Source organism: Equus asinus, chromosome 15, assembly GCF_041296235.1.
Source record: "Equus asinus isolate D_3611 breed Donkey chromosome 15, EquAss-T2T_v2, whole genome shotgun sequence".
Taxonomy (NCBI): Eukaryota; Metazoa; Chordata; class Mammalia; order Perissodactyla; family Equidae; genus Equus; species Equus asinus.
Window position 1 is genome coordinate 39,723,549 of NC_091804.1, and position 24,918 is coordinate 39,748,466.

The 24,918-nt window shown below is 43.6% G+C and overlaps 1 protein-coding gene across 2 annotated transcripts in view; it reads left to right on the forward strand.

Annotated features, from left to right (window-relative positions):
* The window catches only part of PTPN1 (protein tyrosine phosphatase non-receptor type 1), a 59,113-nt gene that overhangs the window by 9,661 nt on the left and 24,534 nt on the right, over positions 1–24,918 (forward strand). Inside the window, exon 1 of one of the 2 annotated variants that reach the window (XM_070486130.1) lies at positions 21,174–21,321. The exons of the other annotated variant lie outside the window; for it this stretch is intronic. The gene's annotated coding sequence lies outside the window, so the exon portion shown is untranslated. Of the gene's footprint in view, positions 1–21,173; positions 21,322–24,918 lie in introns of those variants that run through there. 2 annotated transcript variants of the gene reach the window in all.

Below are 24,918 nucleotides of genomic sequence, written 5' to 3' on the forward strand. Positions count from 1 at the left end.
AGACAGAACTTTAAGTTTTCATATTAACTCAAATTAAAACTTTAAAAATCCATTATGTCCTTAAAAATGATAAAGCAGCCAGTGAGAGCATAAATCAGATTATTTTATAAAATTACTGAGTGCCACGTTGATGAATGCAGTTTCCTTTGAAATTCTTCTCATGTCTAAAGAGGATTATTGGGTTTTCTAATTGGACTAAAATCTCCATTCAGGGGAGAAACAACACAGTCCAATCCATGTTCTACCCTCATTCATAATAAAACCCAGTCACAGCTAATGTTTCTGGCGTTGAGTCCTGTGCCCCAGGCGCCGAGCCTAGTGCCTTGCATGCACTACTCTTGGTTATGCACCGTAACGGGGTCTCTACCAGCAGGGAATGTTTTAGGAGGACAATTAGGTGTCAGAGCCTCGTATTCTTCTCTGCCTGAGGTCTCCTGTGTCCTGAATCCAACTGTATGACAGCGTTGTGGCCGTGCTCGCACTGACACGCATCTGCAGAGAGAGACAAAGAATCGTGCTCGCCTCCTGATTTGTGAGGGCATAGGAGGAGAGAGTTTGTAGATTTGACCTTTACCCAGTTTTCTGACCTCTTACCTCACAAACTGGCCACCCACAGTCATACTTTGCTTGGTCCACACAATGTTTTTAAAAAAAGAGAGGAGGTTAAGTTTTTGTCATTATTTATAAATCAGGAGAAATTACATACAAATCTGGATTTCTGGGCTTCTGAAAAATCTGAAAATCACACTGTCTGAGCCCGCCTTGGCAGTGGTCTGCTGAGCTGAGGAGCCCCACTCCCGCGTGTGCTCCTTGTTCACCACACACAGCCCCACAGGTCACACTGTCCTCGCTGCCATCAACTCCCCAGCCCTTGGATGCACTTGAGTTTGCAGCCTCTACTCCAAGCTGGGTTTTTTCTTGAAGTTTGATATTAGTATTAGAGTTAAGATGATTTTAAAAAGATACTTAACCTTGTAAGTAGTTGGTGAGCTATCATTAGATAAAATCAAAGCAAGAGAAGACTAGCCAGAGAGAAAAGTCTGGTGTCTAGGGTGAAAATGCCGGAGGGAGTGCCCTGACATTAAAATCCAGGAGAAAAAAATGAGCCAGGTACTTCTTTCCTTCCTGCTCTTCCCCTCCCCTCTTCATCCTCTGCGCCCTTAGGCCATTTGAGGAAGCTGGAAGCTGCCACCATCTTTTTCCACCTCAGGCAACTGAGTGTGGCTGTATTTTTGTCCCCTGTTCAGTTATTTCCATGAACTATTTTTGATGACCAACTTGGAAATTAAATTGGGTGGTCTGATTAGGACTTGATAAAAACAATGACTTGCCCAAATATGCTTGCACCGAGAAATCTAAGTGGTGTTTTTAATGACTTGTGTTGTGACTTTGTTAGGAATGCTACCATTTGTCATGTGTCTGAACTCGTGACTAGATGGTTTCTCTACCTTATCCTCTCTATCAAGGGATGAAATAAATGATAGCCATAATAAAAATAAAGTGTAGGTTACAAAGAGTGTGTGTTGTTAAAGGTCTGTATCCCTGTTTAGCAACAGAAGTGCATGCTGTGTTGTTAGACATGCTTTTTTCTTTGATCCTTCTTGAACATCTGTTATTCCATAGAGGTATGTCGTATATGACACATTAAAACAAGCAGTAGATAAGGAAGATGTTTACCATTGTAAAACAATCGAGGTCTTTGTTCTATGCTTTGTACCTTTTCCCGCCAAAGCTGAATCCTAAAAAGACAAAACCAGCTCAGTATTTTAGCACTCCTGAATCATGTGACATGATGGCATTAGCCATTTTATGCTTTTTTGTATATGAAATTTTTTGTCTGTGAAAACACTCAGGAAGAGGTAGCTAGTTGAGATTGGGAGGAGGAGAAACAGGTGGAGGAGCTGTCGGGGAAGGAGAGTCTATAAAAGTAGTGTCTAAATGGGGATTCCAAGGGCAAGCAGGCACGAGCCCCAGGTGTTGTCCGGACCTCTCCTCCGAGCTCTCTCCCCCTTGCCTTCTCTGTTCGTGTGGGGCGTTACCTGAGCCTGCAAGCATGGGAGGCTGTTTAACTTGGGTCTTAACCCTCCTCCTCCCGCCCCTACACACAGTTCATGTGCATTCTCTCTCGATAGACAGATAGATAGATTTTTTTCCTCTCTCCCTTCTTTTCTCTTTCCTCTGCCGTTACCGTGATGATGACCTCCGAACCCTTCTTGTTGGGGGGCATAGTGGAGGGGATGTCGTGGCGTTGACCTTGCACTGTGGGCAGTGAAATCTCTGTGTGGGGTCTTCCATGCGTTTGGGTCGCCACTTGTAGCCCCTGAGCTCCAGCCCCTGCGCTGCGCCTGGTAGGCAGGGAGGGTGCATTCACTGTGCGAATCGATGGCGTGTTTGAAGGGATTTACTCCTCTTATCCAAATATATATGCAGATGCTCTTCATCCTTCCAAAAGGCAGAATTATAATGTATTTTAATATGCAAAGTAAAGATTTTTTAAAAGAATCTTTAAGTATAAGACTGACTCACTAAGGATAAGTTAAAAATATGTGGCTAGTCCCCTGATTTGCAGGTGACGTTCTGAAAATAAAAGCCCCGTTTATTCATTGTGAATTTAAAGGATATTTTTAACACTGTTGGCTGGCTTGTTCCGCTGTGTGCTCTGTTATTAGCAGTTCTTGGTACGATAGCTTTGAGGGGTTCTTTCAAGTCAAGTGCCTTGTAAAATGAGTTACTGATAATTATCGGACTGTTAAGTGGTGAAGTGATAGGCTTTAAGTTTTAGCCATTTTACACTTTGGATGTGATTACAAATTCTGAGACTTTATGATTACTTCAATTTAAACACAGAAATTATCATCTTGAGTAATTCTGAATGATTTACTGATTGCTGCCTGTTTCCCATTCACATATTTACTAAACTCTTTCCTTGTCGTAGAGAAGCAGTCAGAATTAAATATCTACAAACCGTGCCAGTTATGAAACATCTTCCCTTTTCTCCTCCTTCTAATTGTAGCTGTGAAAATTATATATAGAAGTAGTCCTAGATTTGGTTTTTTAAAAAATAATTGTTGATTGGTAGTCGCTTTAAGATTTGAAGAGAGAAGTTTTTCTTACCAGTGGATGACAATGTAGGATAAAAGAAGCTTTGACTATCTTTTCGTGGTGAGGGGGATGATTGAGTGGGTTTTGTCTTCCTTCTGGTTGTGTTTTGGAGTCACTGACATGTCGCCGAGTGGACGCTGGAGAGTGTACGGGGCAGGAGTGGGTGCGTGGAGTAAAGGAGCAGGAGTTCCCCAGCCTCCCAGCAGAATCACGGAGCCGTGGCCGGTCGGTGGCCAGAATACCGCGGGAAGGAGGCGGCTGTTTTTCAGATGAAATGAGCTAGCGAGACTCTAGAAGCCCTCCTGTACAGAAGTGCAGACTTAGGGTGAGACCCCTGCTCTCTGATCGGCTTTGTCTTCAGCTGTGCTCAGGCTTCCTCCAGCTGCAGCTCTGCCTCCCGCCGCAGCGCTCTCGCTTCCTTCTCCAGGGGAAAGGTTTGAAATAAATAGGTCACTGTGTCCATTGTTCACCTCCCGGTCACTCCTCGGCCCAGGGAAGCTAGGGCCCCCTCCCTTCCAAGCCACTAAAATAATTCTTGACACGGTCACTCTTAGCTTCCTTGTTGCTAATCCAACAGATTCTTTGCATCCTTATTAATTGCACCATTTAACATGGTTGACCTCTCTTTGCTTCTGGAATGTTCTCTAACTCTGCTTTCTATAACGCTCTCTTTTTCTTTTTTCTTACCTTTTACATCTTCTCTTTCTCTGGCTAGTCCTAGCTCTCACTCTTGGGCTTCGTCTCAGTCCCTCTGCTGGAGGAGTTCTTCAAGGGTCTCCCTACGCCGCTCCTTTCATCTGACTCTCAGTCTTTGTCCTGGAGTCTCATTTATTCACCCGGGGAGCAGTAATGGCCCTTGACTTCAGAGCATGCACATACCTATTCTTGCACGTATTCTGGTGTAGCTTTCAGAATACTTTTAGTTCCTGAAATGGTAATGCTCTCTGTCTCTCACAGAGCCTTTGCATATACTGTTTCCTCTGCCTAGAACATTCTACCTCGCTTATTCTTGTTCTTCCTTCCACTCACGTCTTAGGCATCCTCTTTGGGGATGCGTTCTCTAATTTCCCTTTCCCCGGAGCCAAGTTAGTGCCTTCTAGAGGGCTTCCCGCAGCCCCTGTGCTCCCCCTTTCCTGGCACTTGGTGTGATTATGCGGCGTCATACCCATTGTTCTGTAACTGCCTGGTTACTCACCTGTTGCCCAGGAACCTGTGGAGTCTCCTGAGGGGCAGGGCTGCTTTGTTTCAGTCCTGTGGATCTTTGTACCCAGCATGTGCCTGGCATTTAGAAAGTACCCAGTAAGTAGTTCCTGAATGAATGGATGAGCTGTGCTGTTTAGAAAGTTCATGAATTGGAAACTGGTTGATAGGGAGGCATAGAGTTTATGGGATTGTGTGAATCACGTGGTACTGACCCACCGTCAGCTTAGCACACTCTTTGTTTTCTCTGTTACCCTTTATATTTTCCATGTGTGTCATACCCCTCGCCCCACCCATGACATTAGAAGCCCCTTCTGAGCGAGAACCGTGCGTCATTCTTGATGTCTCCCCCACAGTGTCTTGCGTGTAGTTGGACCTCATTTCAGTAGGCCTGATCCTGCATATACACACACACGCACACGCATATGTGTATAAGTTTGATGGAACTAAGTCTCATCTATAATCTGTCCTTATCTTCCTCAGCTGGTCCTGCCTTTGTGCCGTGCATAGACCATGCCACTCTGGAGGGGCAAGTTCCCTGTGGTTTATTAGCTCTAGTGTTCCAGCGCGCTGGCCAAGTATGAGAGATGTCAGTGGGCGGAGAGTCTCCCTCATTCAGACTTCATAGGTTTGGTAGCTGGGACTGACCAGTGCTGACAGGAAACAGAGGCATTTATTAAAATCCAGAGAGTTGTCAACTTGCAGGAAGCAGAGCTCTTGTTAGCATATGATTTTGTGGTTGGTTTGCTCTCCTCTATTAAAGAACCGGACAAGAATAGGAAGAGCGTGTGTGGGTCTCTAAAGTTACAGCCTTTTTCCTAAGTAATTTGCCTTTAGAGTTTCATTTGTTTGCCATTTCCTGAGATTTTGATCTTGCCAGAAAGTTCACAGCAAAAAAAATTCTGGGCAGGTAAAGTATTTGCATCTGAAACGAAATCATTGTTTTTAACTTTTTTCTTAACCTATTATCCTTGGTTCAACCCTGAAGATTATTCTGTTATTTGTGGATCTCAACTTTTGCCTCATCTTTCAGATCTTATGAAATGAGTGGTAGTATTTGAATGGAGAAGAGGAAGAGAAGAAAGAAAATAAATGTCAGGAGTCTTGTTCCTGCCTAGGCAAGCTTGGCTTTATGGCTCGGAGCAGAAGGGCACGTCTAGTGTGGTGAAGAAAGGGTATTTAGGGTTGGTTTGGCTTCTTAATGTATTTGATTTTTTTTTTTAGGTCTGTCTTTTAAACTGGAATTTGTACATGAATATAATTGAATTAAGAATAAAAACACTTAGTTTCACAATTTGTGGAGCACTTTCCTGTTACCTATTTTAAACACAAAGCGTCGGGCTAAATGACTTGGGGCAAGGATTTTCAAATGACCTGAGATCCAGCATGCTCACGTGGTCACAGAGCAGACCTGTGACCCAAAGGACACCCCCTTCTTCCTGTCTCTGTCCTTCCCTCCAGTGGCCTGCTGCTCCCTGGTGCCCTGGGGTTGCCTTTCATCCGGATAACTGCTTGTAGACAGGGTAGAGGTTTCCTGCTAGGCCGTGGTGCTCGCCTGCTTCCGTTTTCCTGCCAGAGCAGAGATTCTGAATCCTCAGTGTTGTTTACTGAGTTTTTAAACATAAAAATGCCTTTTAACAAGATTGAAGGCCCAAAGCAGAAAGTTGAGAACAGAGTAGAAATAGCTTTAGAGACAGGGTTGCTGGCAGGAGTCTTGGAGAACATGGCCAGCTTTGTGTGGGAAGCCTGAGCATTTGTGTTGCAGGACGTTGTGTTCGGACGTACTTATTCCGCCTCCGTATTGTAGTCCGTGTGTTTCTGAGTCCCCACCCACAATCATACTCTGTGTCTTGTTTTCCCCGTCCTTCCTTCCCCTGCTCACCGCCCTCTCCCACCATGGCGACCACAGCCACCACTAGCAATTACCCACGTGTTGGCTCTTGAGGCTGCTTCCCTATAAGGATGCAGGGCGTGTGGTGTGGGCCGTAGACAGTGAGCGACCTCAGTGGGTTCTTTCCCTGTGCACCTCGTGACGTGTGGCTGACTGCAGACCGGCAGTAAACGGCTGCTTCTGCTGTCTCATCTGTCTGCGTTGCTCTCCACCTCTGTGTGTATGGGTACTTCCGTCATCTACCGGTGCTGGTCACAGAGGATGGATGATAGACGCAAGCACATGCTTAAGCAGCTGGGGAGAGATGTTAATAAACAGCTGAAAAACTAACTACAATAGCCTGTAATATAGAACAGGGTCAGTTTGTGGCAAAATTTTGTGTTCATGACTTTGTTTGTTTGTTTTGAGGAAGATTAGCCCTGAGCAAACTAGTGCCAATCCTCCTCTTTTTGCTGAGGAAGACTGGCCCTGAGCTCACATCCGTGCCCATCTTCCTCTACTTTATATGTAGGACGCCTACCACAGCATGGTGCTCGCCAAGCAGTGCCATCTCCACACCCAGGACCTGAACCGCCGAATCCTGGGCTGCCGAGAAGCGGAACATATGAACTTAACCGCTGTGCCACTGGGCTGGCCCTTGTTTGTTTTCTAATATCCCCATTATAGACCTTTTTAAATTGATGGGCTTCGTGTAAAGGCCATGGCCAGTGTTATGTGCCATGGAGTACCTGGCTTGTGGGACTCAGAGTTTGTTACTATCCATAGTGTCCCCTTAAATCTTATTCGGGTCAGTTCATAGGAACAATGTTTAGATGGAGTTTTCTGGCTGACGTGATGTCAAAATGGTAACCGGGCCTGAAAGTACGGACAGTCCCCTAATACACAAACGTGTCTGCCTCAAAAGCTTGCAAGTTGGTTGTCTGGCACTCTGAACTGTTTTTCTGTAGAATCAGTGTATGAATGGTGGTTAGCTTCCAAGCCCTCCCGTGGAACCTATTTAATCTGCAGTATACCTGAAGTATTCCTATTAATATGATATGCTGTTTCTCCGTAGTGTTACTGTATATGATAATGATTACTATAGGTAATATTTAATGATACAAGTAATAGTGGTTTTCTGAGTAAAAACTATTATGGGTTCCATCTGCGGGGTAGTGTGCATGTGTGTATGTTGGGGGGGTCTGGATGTGCATTATTAATGCCCCTCCCAGGCCACCCTGGCGCCTCGCTTCCGAGTGAGTGTGGACCCCCACAGATTTTGGAAGACAGGCTGGATTGAAGGCTGTGGAGGGTGGATTAGAGCTGTGAGGAGTATGATTAGGCTGGAGTTTCTGGAGCTGGGGAGCACTGACACTTAGCTCCCAGAGACACTTCTTGGGCCTGGCTCTCTCTTCTTTGCCCCACTTTGTTTTTGTTTTCTTCTGGGGTCTCCAGGTATTGGCTTGTTTTCTCCTTGATTACCATTTTTTTGCTTTTGACCAAGGTTTTTGCCCCTGGTTACAACTGAATATCCTGTCAGAGTCTCCTGTTTCTGAAATAATATGTAGTTTTTTTGAGGTTTTCTAAATTAAATGTGGCAGAGTTATCACATGGTAATTTTGCTGTGAGACATTAGAGAATTCCAGAGGACTCATCTTTGTAAACCGTGCGTGTATTTCAATCTCATTCTCCTCTCTTGTAGATGGTGTTGCAGAGAACAGCAGCTTTTATCATTTGCACTGCCTCCCTTGATTCTGTTTCTTACTTAAGATTAGTTTTCAGGTAAGACCTTTCCATGACAGTACGTGAAGCCGTACAGTGCCCTTCCTGCTTAAACCCTCAGAAACCGTCTGCCAGGAGACTGGATGAACCTTTGGCTAGGTCCCGTCATCCCTCGTGGCTGGGTTGGTGCTTTGCTTGGTGCACAGGGCTGGCAGCCTAGGGCAGTGGGAGCAGACGGGCCTGGGGGAGCATCGGAAGGCCCCGGGGCCTGGCCCTGGCAGCGCTGGGAGAACATGATTTCTCTCTGGGGCACTCGTCTCCCACAGGTGCCGTGCTCCTCTCCCTGAACCCCGAGGCGCTCAGCTTGTACCCCGTTTTGTCCTCAGCCAAACACTGCCTCAGGCACTGGGCTGTGAGCTGGTGGAGATGGCAGGCCGGGTGTTTGCAGTCGTGGGTCGCTCTCTGAAACCTGCCTGTGGAGAGCTGCCGAGCTGGAGGGTCCCTGCTGTTCACAGGCCACCTTTTGTCCCTGATTCGATGGCTGCTGCTTCATTTCTCAGCAGAAAGGGGTACCCGTGTACTCCCCTGCCCACCCAAAAAGGAGAGTTCGCTGCACTGCTTCCGAAAGGTTTCGTCTGGCATCGCCGGACCCGAGGAGGTGGGTCAGGTGGGGCCGGCCGGGCGGAGCGCGCCTGCTCCCAGAGCCAGTCATTCTGGCTGTGTGGCCGAGGGGTCTGCCGTTTTGTGTCCCTTTCATAATTATGAGCACAGACGCGAGTGAGGGTATTGTCTGGCCATAGAAGCTGTCGTATTAAACAGCACTTTCTACTTTCGGCAAATTTTATCCAAATGAGACTTTAGATTTTCTCTAATTTACTGGCAGTTCTTCTAAAAAATGTCTGTTTTTGCAAGAAAACAATCACTTAAGCCATTTTTTACCTGTGCAAAAATGCTACATTCTTGTAAAATATATCAGAAATGGATTACCCATAAATTTTATGTATTTTCTAACACATTCTTTTTGTATTCAATAGGTTTCCGTAGACTTTCTCATGCTTTTGTTTAGAGGACGGACTTTGTAATGTGGAGCACGGCTTTATCTTGTCTTGTAAGCTTGATTTTTTTTAACTACTAAGCATTTTTTTTTGTATTGAGAAATTCATTGAGTAATTATAAAATCAGTGGACATTTGTGTTTACTGGTTAACTTATGTGTCTGTCCTTAGTTGCACTATCTCAGAGCTCACGGTACTCGTCAGCGCAGTAACCTCCCCTCCAGCCAGTTGATTGCCGGATCCTCCAGCTCGGCTCTTGACCCCGCATCTGAGGCCTCCTTGTTTCTCTCCTCGTTCTCTTCCCTCGCCTTGCTTCAGGCCCCCTCATCGCTGGCCTTTCATAGGCGCCTTCAGCCCCTCTCTTCCCGGGATGAGAAGTGACGTCCCCATTGCTGAGAGTACAGCCTGCAGAGTCCTTGGCCTCACCCAGCTCAGGCGCTGCAGGCTGCCTGGGTACAGGTGTGCGCCCAGCTACCCTGGCCAGCCCCTCCCCACCCCCACCCCTCCCCACACTCCAAACTCCGTCCTTATGGGTGCCCTGTCGCCCGCCTGCTGGGCCTCCACCGTCACCTCCACTCACAGTCCCTGCCTCAGTGGAGCACCTGCCGCCCGCACCCTACACTGAGCTGACTTTTCTAGTAAATTCCCTTTTTTTTTTGTATTATGGAAAATATTAATATGCTTTCTCTGTTGCCTCTGTGAACACGTTAACTTTGCCCTAGTGCGCCTGAGGAATCTGTCTGCCTAGGGGAGAATTAGAATTTGGTTACGGAAAGAAAGCTACTAGATGAACGTATTCAGCTCCTAATATGCCAAATAGCATTTTTTGCAGCATACTGTTTCTTTTTAACACTTAATAACAATTTATGTGAATAATCTTTTTATTCTCTCGCTTATATGTTACTTTCTTCTTGGCTGGAGTGTGAAGTCTCTGGGAATATGGGCCCGTGTAAACTCGGCACCTGACGTGCCATAGCACCCGCCACCGTCGCCTTTTGGACTTGAATTGTACACACACGTCCCCTCCTCGGCTAAACTGTCCTGCCCCTGCCAAAGGAAGAAGGGAGGCAGAAGGCCCTCTGAGTCCGCCTTCCTCTGTCAGACCACCTTGATAGCCTCTGCAGGGAAAGGGGGCTGCAGCCGAGAGGAGACTCGGAAGAGGTTGCATTCTGGGCTTTAGAAGATCTGAGACTGGGATGTGGGCGGTCTCAGGGAGTCTTTCCAAGGTGAATTAGAATTGGACACAGTTTTTGCCTCCTAGCTAACTACAGAATCTAGTTACCATAGGAGATGGGAGACCTCTGTAAATCCTTCAGAAATGTTTGTGGAATTAAGTAAACCATATTGAAGGACTCAGCACTTAAGAGTCATCTACCTAACGATTATTGGAAGAGTCCTAATTTTCCCTATAAACCATTATGATGGTCGGCTATAAATTCAAATAAATTATGTTGGCTCTTAATTCATTGAAAGTGTATCAGGTGACTGCTGTTGCCAGGCAGTGTGCCAGGCACTCACAGGGGTGATCAGGAACACACGCCATGGTCTCTTTTATAGTCACAGGAGGGAGACACATGAAACAGTCACACAAATGATTAATTTTGATTGTAGAGGAAGTGCTGTGAAAGAAAAATAAAAGGTGCGAGGAGGGTGTTGATGAAAGGGCTGTGGGCTGGTTTGAAGGGGTCAATGGATGCTTAACTGAGGCCTGAAGTTTGGGGTGGGCAAGCCTTGTGGTTACAGGTGGCTTAGCAGTTTTCAAGAACATAGGAAGGAGGGCGTGGGCTGGCCGGCCAGAGCATTGGTCTCCAGAGGACACCATCTCCTGAGAGACTGACTCCTGGAACTTACTCACTGGTAGGAAGTAGTACTTGCCTTTTGTTATCCAGTATTTAAAAATTAAGAATTTACCCTAAACCAGAATCCCATGATTTGTTGAGCAATCCTGTGCTGACTTCACTCATATTCTTTGAGATTTCGTAAAAAATTTTCTTGTGTCTAAAGTCTTGATTATATCCTTTACTGCTTGTTAAGATTCTTATTTTTCTCATCTTATAGTGTATTTCACTATAAAATGACACGTTTGCTGTGGAAAACAAGAAATTTTTCTTTATCCCTATCACTACACAATAAAAGTACTATAACATTTTGTCTGTATTCTGCCAATCGTATTTTTAATTGAAATTTTTATTGATCTCATTGTAGGTTCGTGTGCAGTTGTGAGAAATAATTCAGAGATTCCTTGCACACTTTGCCTAGTTCCCCCTCCCCCATGTTAACATGCAGCACTTGTGCAATATCACAACCAGGATATTGACATTGATGGTTGCTCACGTTATTCAGATTTCCTCAGTTTTACTCGTACTCACCTGTGTGTGCATTGTTCGTGTTCCACTGACTTTGGTATCCGTAGTGCTATTTTTGATGTGATTTATTCTGGTTCTCTTTTATTCCGCCCTCAAAAAGCATCCGCTCCTCAATCATGTATCCCTCTGATCTCATATTTTCTCTAAACCTGTTTAAGAAAGCAGCTACTTGTAAGAGAAATAAATAGGTTGAAACAGAGTTGTCAGTCTGAATGTACTTTACCAGCCTCCTGGTTGTTTAGAGACAGTTTAGCCCGTTTATAATCTCTGACTTTTCGGCTGAAAGACACTCTGGAGGTTTTCTAACCAAGAGAGAATCATTTGGTGCCATTCAGAACATACTGAAGCATGGGGCCGGCTCCGTGGCCGAGTGGTTAAGTTCGCGTGCTCCGCTGCGGCGGCGCAGGGTTCGGATCCTGCGCTCGGACATGGCACCACTCGTCAGGCCACGTTGAGGCAGCGTCCCACATCCCACAACTAGAAGGACCTGCAGCTAAGATATACAACTATGGACCGGGGTTGGGGGGTGGCAGGGTTGGGAAATAAAGCAGGAAAAAAAAAAAAACATACTGAAGCATCAACAGCATCTGAAAAAGGCCTGATGGTGATAGAAATGTCAAGTTGCTTGTAACTTAAGCAGAGCAAAGTAGAAGAATAAACATATAGAGCAAGTACCAGTAACAGGCTTTTGCTCTTAATCGTGACTGAATGTTCTTCTCAGGTGGTAATAATTGTCTGATTATCCACTGACTCCCCCTCTGTGGGACAAATAACCAAAAAGACAGCCAGCACCCTGCTTAGCACATATGCAGTCAGTAGATTTTCAGTGGTCATGTGATTTTCATATGGGGTCTGGGTTTCAGTGTTGCTTGAATTTTCTAAATGAGAATATATTACTTTTTTAATCAGGAAATATCCACAAGTTTCATTTTTGGGGTGTAAAAGGTAAAGAAACAATAGACATGGAAAATAAAAAGGAAGTTGTTTTAGAGTAATTGAGTTCAGAAAGTATGAAGAGAGCAGGAGAGAAGCCAAAAAGATGGGTGCTAGTCATCAGGTTGCAGGGGGAGCTAAAAGCACATCGACCAGGTGGTCAGCTGGAAAAATTTGACAGTTGTAGCTTGCTGCCAAGTGGCTCTGTCCAAGCACGTGGAAAGGACCTGAGAAGAGAAGCTAGTTAGGGGTGATTGTCAGGTTAGGTTGGGGTGGTGGGGAGGGCGCTGTTTCTGTCCAGAGTAGGATCTCAGTGAGGGTGGGCTCTCGCTAATGGAAAGTAACTGCTGAGTTCTAGCTGGCCTATCCACAGCTCTTAATAATTAAAACTTAGTAACATATGAATAGAAGGAAGCTACGAAAAGCAGGAGAGCCTGTTTGACAAACCTGTTAAAATGCTGAAGTTACTTTTAACCTAACCCGGCTTTTATTGAACATTGTGTGGGAGGTTCTAGATAAAGTAATAAGATAAGAAAATTAAGTTATTGCTAAAATATTGGGAGAGACAGATTTATTCTATTTGCCAGTGTGATTAATACACATGAAAAACCCAGTTAAAAAAACATGAGCAAATGAAGGTAGGTTAGACGGCTGGCTAACAAGATCATGTTACAGAATAATGTGTATAGTGTGAGCCTGTCCATGTCAAAACAAGCAATAAAGTGTGTGTTTGACGCGGACAGAGAGCACAGCTGAGTGCTGACCAGAGGGGAAGGCGGCTGGGGTTGGGCGGAAGATAAAGCAGCGCTAATGCACGGTGGCGGTGCAGTCTGCACAGGACACTGACAACGAACGTGCACCTGACGTTTCACAGTTAGAAACCCCAGGACCTCAATAACATCAGTGAAAAAAAGATTTTTAGGAGTTTGGAGAAGAGTTTGGAAGAGTAGAAGCTACTAGACTGTTAACATTGGTTAAACTTTTTCATTATACCTTTGTATTATTTACACTGAGCATGTTATTTTTATAATTTTTGAGGAGAAATTTTATAAATGATTCAGTCTTTGGTATTCAGGAAAGTTTTTACTTTCTAATGGTTACTTCTTTACTCATATCCTTATTGCATACCCTTAGTGCCCTCGGTTTTTGGCTGTTAGCGTGATTCCTTTTGGTGAGCGGTCTGGAAGTTAGCTAGCAATCGTTTGTTCTCCTTCTCTTCCCTCTCCCCCACTGTCTGATTTGCAGTATTCACAGTTGATATCTGAGGATTCTCAGTTTATATCTACCAAACCGATCAGCGAGATTATTCTGCTTTTCAAACACTCTTCCTGTTCTGCCTCCCACACTCCCTTTTGATAGTTGTGCACTCCTTATGCAGCACACTGTCTCCCTTCCATCCCCCCTTTTGTCTTAGACCTGCTAATAAGTATGAACGCTCACTGTGAGTTCTTTCCTGCTCTCTCGAGTCATCGTGGTTGCCTCACTGTCGACTGTTTCTCAGGAAGGGTTTATGGGAGCAATATTCTGTAAATTAACAGTGCACGTTCATCCAGTTTGTCTCCGGCCTGTGTGTTTGAAGGCCTCTTTGTCTGTAAAAATCTTTGGATCCTATTTGCCTTCCTTAAGTAATTTAAATTTGCTATTCCATCGTCTTCTGATGTAAAGCATTGCTATTGGTGTTTGACAGTCTCGTTATCTTTCCCTTCTAAGTTTGCTTAGATTCCCACAGGGTTTCTTATTAACCTTTTATTTCAGTCTCTCGTTTATTGTATTTCTTCAGTTATGTTGCTTTGGTTTCCTTTTTCAGGGGCTCAGCCTGTTATGTGTGTGTGTGATCTTCTTTGCTTATCTGTTTCTTTGACTTTCTCTCAAAAACTTTTAAATCTTCATTTATTTAAAAAATAAGTGTGGGGCCATCCCCATGGCTTAGTGATTAAGTTCAGTGCACTCCGCTTCAACAGCCCAGGTTCGGATCCTGGGCACAGACCTATACCACTCATCAGTGGCCATGCTGTCGTGGTGACCCACATACAAAATAGAGGAGATTGGCACAGATGTTAGCTCAGGGCCAGTCTTCCTCAGACAAAAACAGGAAGATTGGCAACAGATGTTAGCTCGGGGCAAATCTTCCTCAGCAAAAAAAAACCACTACCACAAAACTTAGAGTAGATCTCATGTTAGGTATTCTAACAATGATAAAAAAGAAAAAAATTATTAAATATAATTTCAAACTTACAGAAAAATTGTAGTAGTAAAGGAACCTATTTCTGTTTATTTCTTTTTGATTTTTTTAGAACTCCCCACTATTTTGTTTCTTTTAAAGCATTAAATGTTTTTATTTGCTCTCATATTCCTCATTTTGTCTTCATTTCTGAAAAGATTTTTTTCTTTCCTGAGTCCTTTCACTTGTCTTTTTAAATCTTTCTTTTTTGCAGTTACCTTGTTTCTTGATTTCTCCTTCTCATTTACGTTGTCCTTCCATAGCTTCTCCCATTTCCTTAACCTGGTCAAGCTTTGGATTAGTTTTCATCTGCGTGGGCGTCTTCGAGGCTCGCTTTTCCCTTTGGCAGGGGTGCTGTTTGTGCCTCGCTCTCCCACTCGTCTAAGGATGCTGTGTGGGACGCAGCTGCTCCTTGGCTGCTGCTGCTCCTTCTACGGTGGGCAGAGCTGCCCCGGCGCCTTGGGAAGGAAGGGACCGGTCAGGCAGATGTTCTCGCTGAGGGCTCACAGGCTCCCTCTTGAGTTTTCTTTGTGAAGTGATTTTTTAAATGACCTTGTGCTCGCTAAGATCAGCCTCCCCTAATCTTCCCGTCCAGCCTCCCCTTTCCTCAGAGCTTTGTCCTAGGTGGTTTCTGTAAAAACCTTCCTGAGAGCCCAGCCCTTGAGCTGCTCCTTCCCCAGCTTGTAGGGAGAGCCTCGACTCCCTCTCGGATGGAATATAGCCTTCTCCAGGAATGCACCATGTCAGAAAAGGGCACCACCCACGGCAGGATTAGGGGGGGAGAGGCACATCCTTCCAAGAAATGTTTTCTCTCACACCGAGCCATTCCCTGTGTATCATGGCAGGAAGTTACTCATTACTGGAAAATCACCCATGACTCCTCTATTGAGGAGGGCAGGCAGCAGGCAGAGTTCTCCAGGTTAGTCGGGTCATTGGTACTTTCTTATGCAGTCATTGTTTTCCAGTCTCATCCTCAAGCTGTGTCTCTCTTATTAATTCCAAATTCATGGCTCTCACCTTGTTTTTCCTCACCTGTTTGGTGCGCTCACTCAGTAAGTCCCCACGGAGGGCCTTCTGTCTGCAGGAATCGTGCTCGCTGGTGCGCCCGCTATACCTGCTGTCTGCCCCTTTGCGCTGCGGAGGCTCATACGTCATCTCTTCTGGAAAGCCTCCTCAGCCCTGCTGAATAGAAGCAAGAAGCTTAGGAAGTGTCGTGTGTCCGCTGTGCACCCTTTGGAGTCTGCGCACGCAGACCTGGGTCGCAGGGCGCTGTAGTGTGGTGCGGGCCCAGTCTCTCTGACCTTTGGTGTGGTGCCAAGGGCTTGGAGAATGACGCAGAAGCAGACTTCTGAAGTTGCTGTGATGGAGAATGTCCATTCCTTCTCCACCCCAGCCCTCACTGCTGAAGTGTCCTGTCAGATAACAGTGCCAGGACAGACTGAGTGAAGCGGCTTGGACATAGCAGCTGTAGGATCTGTTTTCTCCCGTTGATGCCAACCAGAGTCTGCAAGAGAGGCTGCTGGTCAGCCGGGCCAGGAAGATCTCTCTTTCCTCAGCATCAGACATGGCTGCTCCGCGGTTACTTCTGAATTTACTCTTCTCACTTTTATTAGGCAACCTTGATGCCTTTCCCTTCTTCCTGTAGAGTAGATTTCCCCTCTGATCACTACTTTCTACTCGACTGTATCTGTTTTTGGCCACGGGTGGTCTTTCCCCCACTAAGTGGGAACTCATTCAGGATGGGACCATGACGTAACTACCTGCCCCATCAACGCTTGGCACAGCTTGAAACACGGACAAAAGTTAACTGCAATTTCAGTGATTGATTGTGGCCTTGATTCTGCTGGGGATCTCCAAGCTTGCCTTTGACATCTTATGTAAGACTGAGCTTTAAAGAATATACTTGGGGGGTAAAATCAGTTACATTTTGAAGAATTTCCTGTCCTCTAATGAACATATCTCATTGAAACCTTACCCTCTCTGCTCTGGTCATCTTGCGAAGATCGCGTTTCAGCATGGTGGGAAAACAGACATCCTCATAGTGACTTTTGTTCGAGTTGAGGTATTGCTGTTAGATGAAACTGTCACTAGATTTAGTGTTTCTAAAGTTCTTTGTTTATCCTGATTTTTGCAAAGTGTTTGATCCATTCGGCCCTAGGGATTTATTTTTCTTCCAGCTCAGCTTACATGTCGGCATTTTGTGAGCCTTGGGAGGAAGCGTGTCTAGCTAATTGTAATATCTATAAGGATGTTACCTCTGCAGTAGCTTCACTTATTTATGTAATAATAGTGCCCCCAGGTCTGCATCCAGCAATATGTATATAGATTTTGGTTCCTGTGTAGTTTTAGTTGTGGCATTGAGAGATTGAGCAAACCCTCTTGAGGAAGGATTTGGCATCCGTCAGCTTTCAGCAGCTTCTGAAAATTGATCATATGTTATTAGGAAAGGTTTACTGCCTCCTTCCATTGTGTAGAAAATGTGTTTTTTATGTATTCAGCTCTAAGAAGGTAGCTGACCAAAAGATGATGCCACTGTTACCCAAGGCTTATGACTGGAGAGAGGAAGGAATAGAACCCTTTAAAAAATACCCGATCTCACAAAGTTTGTTGAGGAGGTGGGAAGATGTACTGATTTAATTTGTTGAGATACTGCTACTTTATGCAGGATATTATTTGTAGTAGTTACTCCGAAAGTTGCTTTTTAATTAATTATACTTAATAAAGTAAAATTTGCTTCGATTGAAGTTAGAAAGTTACATGTCATGTGGCTGACAGAGAGAACTTTGCTTTTTTTTTCTTTTTGACAGAACTGCTTATGAACATGGTGAACAGAAATAATTTAATGTTTTAAATTTTTTCTTGTATTTCACTGCAAGTTTATACACATAGGAATGCATACCAGATAAATATAGGGGGAAAATTTGTACCAGAGCCATCCTGCCCATTCTTTCCTTAGAGAAGAACAAAGTAACAGTATTCATTTTAACTACAGAAATACTATTGTAGGTTTTTAAAATTCCTTATATTTTAAATCTCTTCTGTTCCTCTTGATCTTTAATTTGCTAAAAAGTTGCAAAGAATGAATCTAGCCTGCATCATCATCTCAAAAAAACAACTTTACCTAATTGTAATGGTTCATCCGTCTCTGAAAAATAGTGATTTGTTTACTCTGAAATCAGAATTATCAGATGCAGCTGCGTTTTGTTAGTATTTGACTTTGGGAGAGGGAGGAGGAAGTCTCTGTAATACACAGTTTGAGCTACTGTAATATACAATCCCCAAGATTACACTCAGCATGGGGGAACCAAGCTGACTGAAACAGACAAAGCCTATTCTTAGCATGGCATGAGACTTAAAGGTGGCATAATGGGTGTAGTTGAAAATTGTAGGAGAGTAAACTTCAGATGGATTAAGACTAAATGTTTTTTTAAAGCCGTACTAAGGAAGACGACTTTCTGTCATTAGAACAATAAAGGAAATTGTAGAGGAGAAGGTCAATAGGTTTGAATGCATAAAAATTTAAAACTACTTTGAAACTTAATTATACAAGTAATGCATATTTGCTATAGAAAAAATTGGAAAACAATAGAAAATGAAAATCACTCATAATCCTGCCAAGTACAGTAGCAGATCTGTTGTTAATATGTTGACGGTTTTATGATCATCCTCCCACACTTAGGTTTAATTTCCCAGACGTAAAAATTTTTGAAGGTACAAACAAATAAATTGGAAAAATGGTTTCCAGTATAGACAAAGAATTGGTGGCTTTAAAATATGTAAAGAGCTTATTTGAGTAAGAAAAACACTACTCCTCTGAAAGATTGCTACGCAGAGGACAGAAAGAGACAAATGACGACATGCACATCGTCCAGCAGACCTGAGCGCCTGCTGCCCAGGTTAGGCGTCCTTGTTAAAGTGGTGCTTGTTCTGCACATAAACAGCTGTTAGAAGGGTGGGACGTGTCAGACCTGTTGTCAGACCTGGTGTCTGTATGTTTTATTCCAATATTTTGAGGCATCATCAAGATATAAGTTAAAATGTGTGGAAAACATTTTTCTTCTTTAGTTGAACTTGCAAAAATAACGTGGGAGAATGTATTTACGAATTTGAAATGGGAAAATGTTTCTTAAGCAAGATACCCCACAAAAGCTAACGATAAAGGAAAAGATTGATAAGTTGAACCACATGGACATTAAGAACTTCTTTTTGTCAAAAGACCCCGTTAATGTTAGGTTGTTTGCAGAAGTAGCCCAAATTCCCCCCAGGCCTGTCTGTTTGTGACTCTTATCAAGAGGTGGAGAATCACTTTTGAATTTGTGCTTGGCCACGTGACTTGCTTTGACTAATAGGGTGTTGGTGATCATGACACAAGCAGAGGCCTAAAAAGTACTTGCAGATTGGACCTTGCCCTCTCTGGCTGCTTTTGAGAATTCTACAATGGCTACCATGTAAGCAAGCCTGGGCTAACTCACCTGTTGGATGATGAACGACATGTGGCCTCATTACTGCCATCACTCTTATCAACAGCTAGCCAAGCATCAGGTATGTGAGTGAGGCCACTGGGCTACCAGCTGACCACAAATGCATATGCGAACCCAGCCAACAACACATGGAACAGAGGCAAGCCAGCCCAGCTCAGATAGCCAACCTCTAGAATCATGAGCAAATAAGTAGTTGTGGAAAGCCCTGTGTCTTGGGGTGGTTAGATACACAAACCAAAGGACTTGTGCCCAGAATACATAAGGAACACTGCATATCATTAGGAAAAAGACAACCTAATAGAAAAAAGTGGACAAAGGGTAAATATGGTAATAATTATTCCAACTATTTGACGTTTCTGGAAAAGGCAAAATGATGGAGACAGTAACAAGATGAGTGGTCGCCAGGGGTTTGAGGGGAGGGAGGGAAGGATGAATAGGAACAGGCAGTGAACTATTCTGTTTACCACTGCAATGGCTGATCCGTGCCCTTACGCATTTGTCAAAACCCATGGAATGTGCCAGGCGCAGAGTGAACTTCCTCCAGAACTCTTCAAGGGCTCCCGTGGCCTGTAGCGGTGCTGTCTGCTCCGGTGTTGACATTTGTCCAGATGTCTTGTGAGCAGGTGTGATGTGTGCCACCAGTTAATGATTTTGCAATGCTCATGTGCAAAGTTACTTTAAAAAAAACTAAGAGTGGCTGTGGCTGTGAAGTCATTCTCATGATACTGCTTTCACTTGCCACGTTCAGATGTGCTTTCTTGAGTAGGAATTTCAAGGAACTCTGAGTATTATATAACTTCTTAGTGGAGAAAACAGGTGGGAAGCCACAGGCCATGGGCTCACAGGGGTTTTCGTCTCTTGTAACTTCATGATAAGACTAGCATGTCTTGGCATGGTAAATAGTAAGAATTCACTAAACTGATGGCTTTAATTTTTGTCAGTAAGCCCTCTCTCGCCAAATTGGCCCAAAGAGATTTTCTCCTGAAGCCCTAAAGTTTTTAAGGCCTTTGCTGTGTGTTTAGCAGCCTCGTAAATTAGCTTCATGTCAGTAGAGCTGCATCTCACTCATGGCTTAGGGTCTAAAAAAAACAGGAGAGAAATCTGAGTATAGACCAGGTTGTCCTTAAATTGCTCATATTGTATGCTGCGTGTGGCTGTATGTGTGCAGTCTGGTTCCTGTGTTCTTAGACACATTGTGCCGCTAGACCCCCTAATTTAATCCACAGGAAGAAGCAGAAAGAAAGGTGCGGGTGCAGATGGAGGTTGGGGCTTTCGAACCACTCGTTCTGTCTTTTCAAGAGTGATCAGATCCCTGGTGGTGGGGAGGGGGTGTAGGTAGTGTCCAGTTGCTGAGGGACCTTAGTCCTTCTGTTTGACTGTTAATCCTCTGTAACTGTGATGAATAGTCGTGGATGTGTTTGTGAGGGTTACATGTGACAGCGCCTAGCACAGAACCAGCATCTGTTTGTCTCGCTGTCTCCCCTACTGGAACACAAGGTCCGTGATGGCAGGACTTCTCTCTTGTTCATCGTCACACATAGTCAGTGCTCAGTAAATATTTGTGTGAATTGAAGGGGCTCCTCATTGACTGTAAACCTTGCTTCCTTAACCACATACATAGAGTTCTTTGGAAAGCTGTGCAGAAGAACTTGGTCACCTGTTCCTCTCTTCCTCAAATTGTCATACTATTTTTGTGGCCTCACGAAGAACTGTTATTTTATATTGCTGTTGGGCATTGGTCGTGTCTTCCTTCTTCATCCCTGATCCCCTAAACGGTGTGTAAAAAAAAGTACGTTACATCTAGAAAGTATTTAGACAACTCATTTGGCTGATAATGCACAAAGCCTTTTCCTTGGTAACAGAATCTTGTACTGCTCTTGGAATGTTAAAGAAATTCTTAACCAAAGCTAGTTTCATTTTGACATTCTGTTTTTCTCCCATTTACACTCCTAAATTATACACAGAAGTATCATAGCAGTTTTATCAGTATGGTTCTCAGTTATTTCAGGGTAGGAGAATCATGTGGGTTCCTGAGGTCCCTCCCTGTGACCGCTGAGCTTAGGGAAATTAACCGTGGAGGGAGGAAGCTGGTGGTTGGCAGTCTGGTTCCCTGTAAGAGAGGTGTAAGCCTTCCACTTTCGGATGTCTGCCAGCTACTTGTGTCCTTAGTCAGCTGTACCACTGCCCTCCGGCAAAGTGCTAGAAGCCCAGGGTCTGGTGCACTTAGCTGTCCTTGTGGAAAGCGGAAGGTAAACAAAACAGAAGTGAAAGCAGATTCAGTTTTTTAGACTGTTCTCTTACAGGAATGGTTTTGTGGTTCTCAGCATTCGAGAAGACACTGGTTCCAATAGGTTTTATTGACATCAATTACTGTAAGTCTGATTCATTTTCTGCCTATTGATTTCTGCCCAAGGTGAAATTCATGACATTTAACAGAAAACATAAGTGATTTTTAAAAAAACAAAAGAACATAACTATTAAGGACTGTAAAAATAAGATTTAAGTCAGTGGCACTTGAAAAAGCAATTTTTATACCTCTTTGTTAACGGTTCTATTTTGTGCAAAGTAATAGAAATAAAGCTTCCAGTAGCTTACCATAATGAACTGAGAATGCTGTTTCCAAATTTATTTTGTCTGTGTTAAAGTTTTTCAGTGTCGAATACCATGTCCATAGGCTTTCACTAATGGCAAAGTTTTCTTAAAGGTAAAGCGCTCCATTTCCAGATGAATCGTATTATTGCAGCAGAAAGTGCCTCAGACCTCACAGAATCAAACCAGCTATTAACCACACATACATTAAATGGCTTTTTTCTTGTAAATGATTTAGGGTCATCATCAGTGACAGTGGTCTCTTTTTATATTTTTAAGAGTTTTTTATTTTAAATGGCTGCATAACCATAGAGTTGTTAAAAAATTAAGTAAATGACAGTGTTGAAGCTCTGTTAAGCTTCCAAAAGACATTGTAATTTACTGTGAAGATTCTTTATCCTTAATATTCTGTAGCTTTACCCTGAGCCCAGTGTGTCTGGGTACTGACCTATTTGTAGACGTGTGCTGGGGCCTCTCTATCCTCTGCATCTCTAACCTGCTCCTTCATGTTTCCTGTTTCTCCAGGCTGCATTCCTCTGTCCTGGCTTTCAATTTACTCGTCCCTTGACTGTGTTCAATATAGAGTTTATCCTCTCTGTTGAGGTGTCTTTCTTTTTTTTCTTTTTTAATTTCAGCGACTATCAATTTCATTTCCAAGATTTCTCATTTGTTCTTTCTTGTCTACGTATTCTGATTTCTCCCTGTTTTTATTCATAGCATCATTTTTATACATGATTCCTTCATTTATCCCTGATCTTTGATGTATGTATCTTTAAAGTGCCTGACAGGCTATACAGCAAATTTCATGTGGGATGGATTTATTTTTCTCATTGACTTGTTGGTTATCCTTTACAGAACTAGGTATCCTCTGTGGTGCTGGTGCTGGTGCTTGCAGGCCATTTTGAGTGGGAGGTCTTTTGTTCCTTCTCCTTCCTTCTCATTCTGGTTTTGAGCCTAGCTGTGCCTTTCTGCCTTTCTCTGTGTTTAATTGGCCATTGCCTTGTGTTCAGAGCAGAGGGTTACATCAGAGCTTGAAGTCGGTCCCACCGTCTCCACCAGGTGTTCCCCTTGCCAACTTGGGGAAGGGTATTCTATACCTCCTGTTCCTGCCCTCATGCCCTCATTTGTGGAGTTTCTGTAAAGCACTTTGATTATGCTTTTTTCCATGTCCTTTCCCAAATGTCCATAAGTGTTCTGTTAGTGATCTGTAGCTCCATCATCTTCTAGCCTCCCTCCAGACCAGTGTGCGAGATGACCCGGCACTTCCTCGGGCGCTGGCAGGGGTGATTACAGTATATCCTGCTGCCTTGAAATGTTGACTGCTTCCGTTCCTTCCTCCCCACCCCTCTCTCTTTCAGCTGCCGCATAATAGTCTTGGGTGCTGGCTTTACTTTTCAGCATCTTTTTTTATTCAGTACATAATCATTTAAAAATGTAAACCAAAATGAGCTTGATATCATTTAGCTAAATTTTAAGCTTTTTCTTTATTATCTAAACATTGTAGTTTATCTTAAAATTAACAATATTGAGTATATGACTTCTTGCATATTGATTATATAAGTGTGTAAGTATAATAAAAATATTTTCCTGAGGTTTTTTTGGTAAATTGTTCCATTAACTTCTACATATATAGGATACAGCCTTGCCTTCAACTTGAAGGACATTTGTCCTCTGACATTAATGATGTACGTATTTCTCAGAGTATACTTTGTTATACGGAAATTTTCTGTTTTCATTGGTTATGAGATTTATGATTAACAAAATTTGTTTAACACGTTACTTTGAAGGTTTGGTTTCTAAAATTTTACACTAGCCAACCCTCCCCCCCATTTCTGTGTGTGTTTCTATATATATCTCCCTACTCAGCAGCGACTACCGCTAGGGTTCCAGGAAATGTGCAGCCTGTGTGTTCACTTACTGCATTTTGAATTGCTGCCTTCACTGGGCTGCTGCGTTTCCCTTCAGTCTAGCTCACCCTGTCCGTTTCTAAGAGCTAGTAGCTTCCATAAAGTACTAGGTAACAGCTCAAATGATCAAATTAGGTCACCATGTGTAAAGTGGGGGGAGGGGAGCATAGAGGCTGTTGAAGGTGCTAGGGGACTTTGTAGTTCCCCGAAGTCCTAGCAAATAAAAGGTACCATTAGAGGTTTTTCTTCCTTTAGACTTTTAAAACATATCACTGTCAGAACCATTAAAAAAATAACCCTTTCTGCTTTGAATTCATGTCTTAGTAACTATTTTGGTGCTGTCTTGTCAGGTGCCTGTGTGGCCCAATTGCAAAGCAAAATAATAACTCCAATAACTTCCGTTTTTGTAACAAGTAATTGAGAAAATAGGATTGGATTGGACACTTGCTTAAAAATCTTCGCTTTCAGACACATTTCTGTCCCACAGAGTGAAGCTCATTGATGGAGCACATTAAGGACTCTGAGCTCTGGGAGCCTTTAGAGCTGTTGCTTACTTAGCAAAATCAGGCTGAGGGGGCCTGCTGGGCCTGCTGGGCCTGGGTGGGGAGGGGTTGGAGAGGGGAGAGTCTAGGCCCTTCCTGTCAGGCTCCCAACTGCCAGCAGGGTGCTGATGCTGGCTCTATCTTACCACTTGTTACATAGTTTTAAAATGAACACTGCCCCCCCCCCCCCCCCCCGCCGTGGCACAGCAGTTAAGTTCACATGTTCTGCTTCTTGATGGCCCGGGCCCAGGGTTCACTGGTTCGGATCCCGGGTGCTGAAGAGAAGAGGGTGTTATGACCAAATGCTGTGTTTACTTTAATAAAGTGCTTACTATAAGCATGAAAATATTTCTTTAAGACTGGGCTGGCTTTTATGCCTGTATGTTTTCAAAATAACAGAAATCTCAAAAATTGTCAACTTCTCACCCAAGGTTGACTTTTTGCCTAATTGCATTTGAGAGGTATTTGAATAATGGATGATGAGGTTTCCTGAATAGAGAAATTGATTCACTCTGGGCCCTAATTCGTTCCGTTCCCAGAGCTTTATAAGTCCGTTCTCCGTTTGTATTCATTGGGAGATCATCTGTTGTCTTCTTAAACAAGTGGGGGAGGATGGGAAACGAAGAACTAGCTGTAGAAATTATTCAGGTAATGTTGGTTTCTGCCCTGCTCACTTCCTTGCCTCTTTTAAGATTTCCAGTTCAGCACATGTTTTGTTTAAACTTTCTCAGACATTTCTAGCCCAGCTAAATCGTAATTTTGAAAGAACTTGCTTTTTTTCTGTCCTGAAAATGGTTCACCGTAGAGATGATTCAGATCATTTTGGGTGCCAGATACCTATGTAAAATGACACAGTATTTGCCTGTAAGCTTTGACCAAACTTGAGCCCGTTTCAGTAGCATATTATCAGATTTCTTCTCTAGAAGAGCAT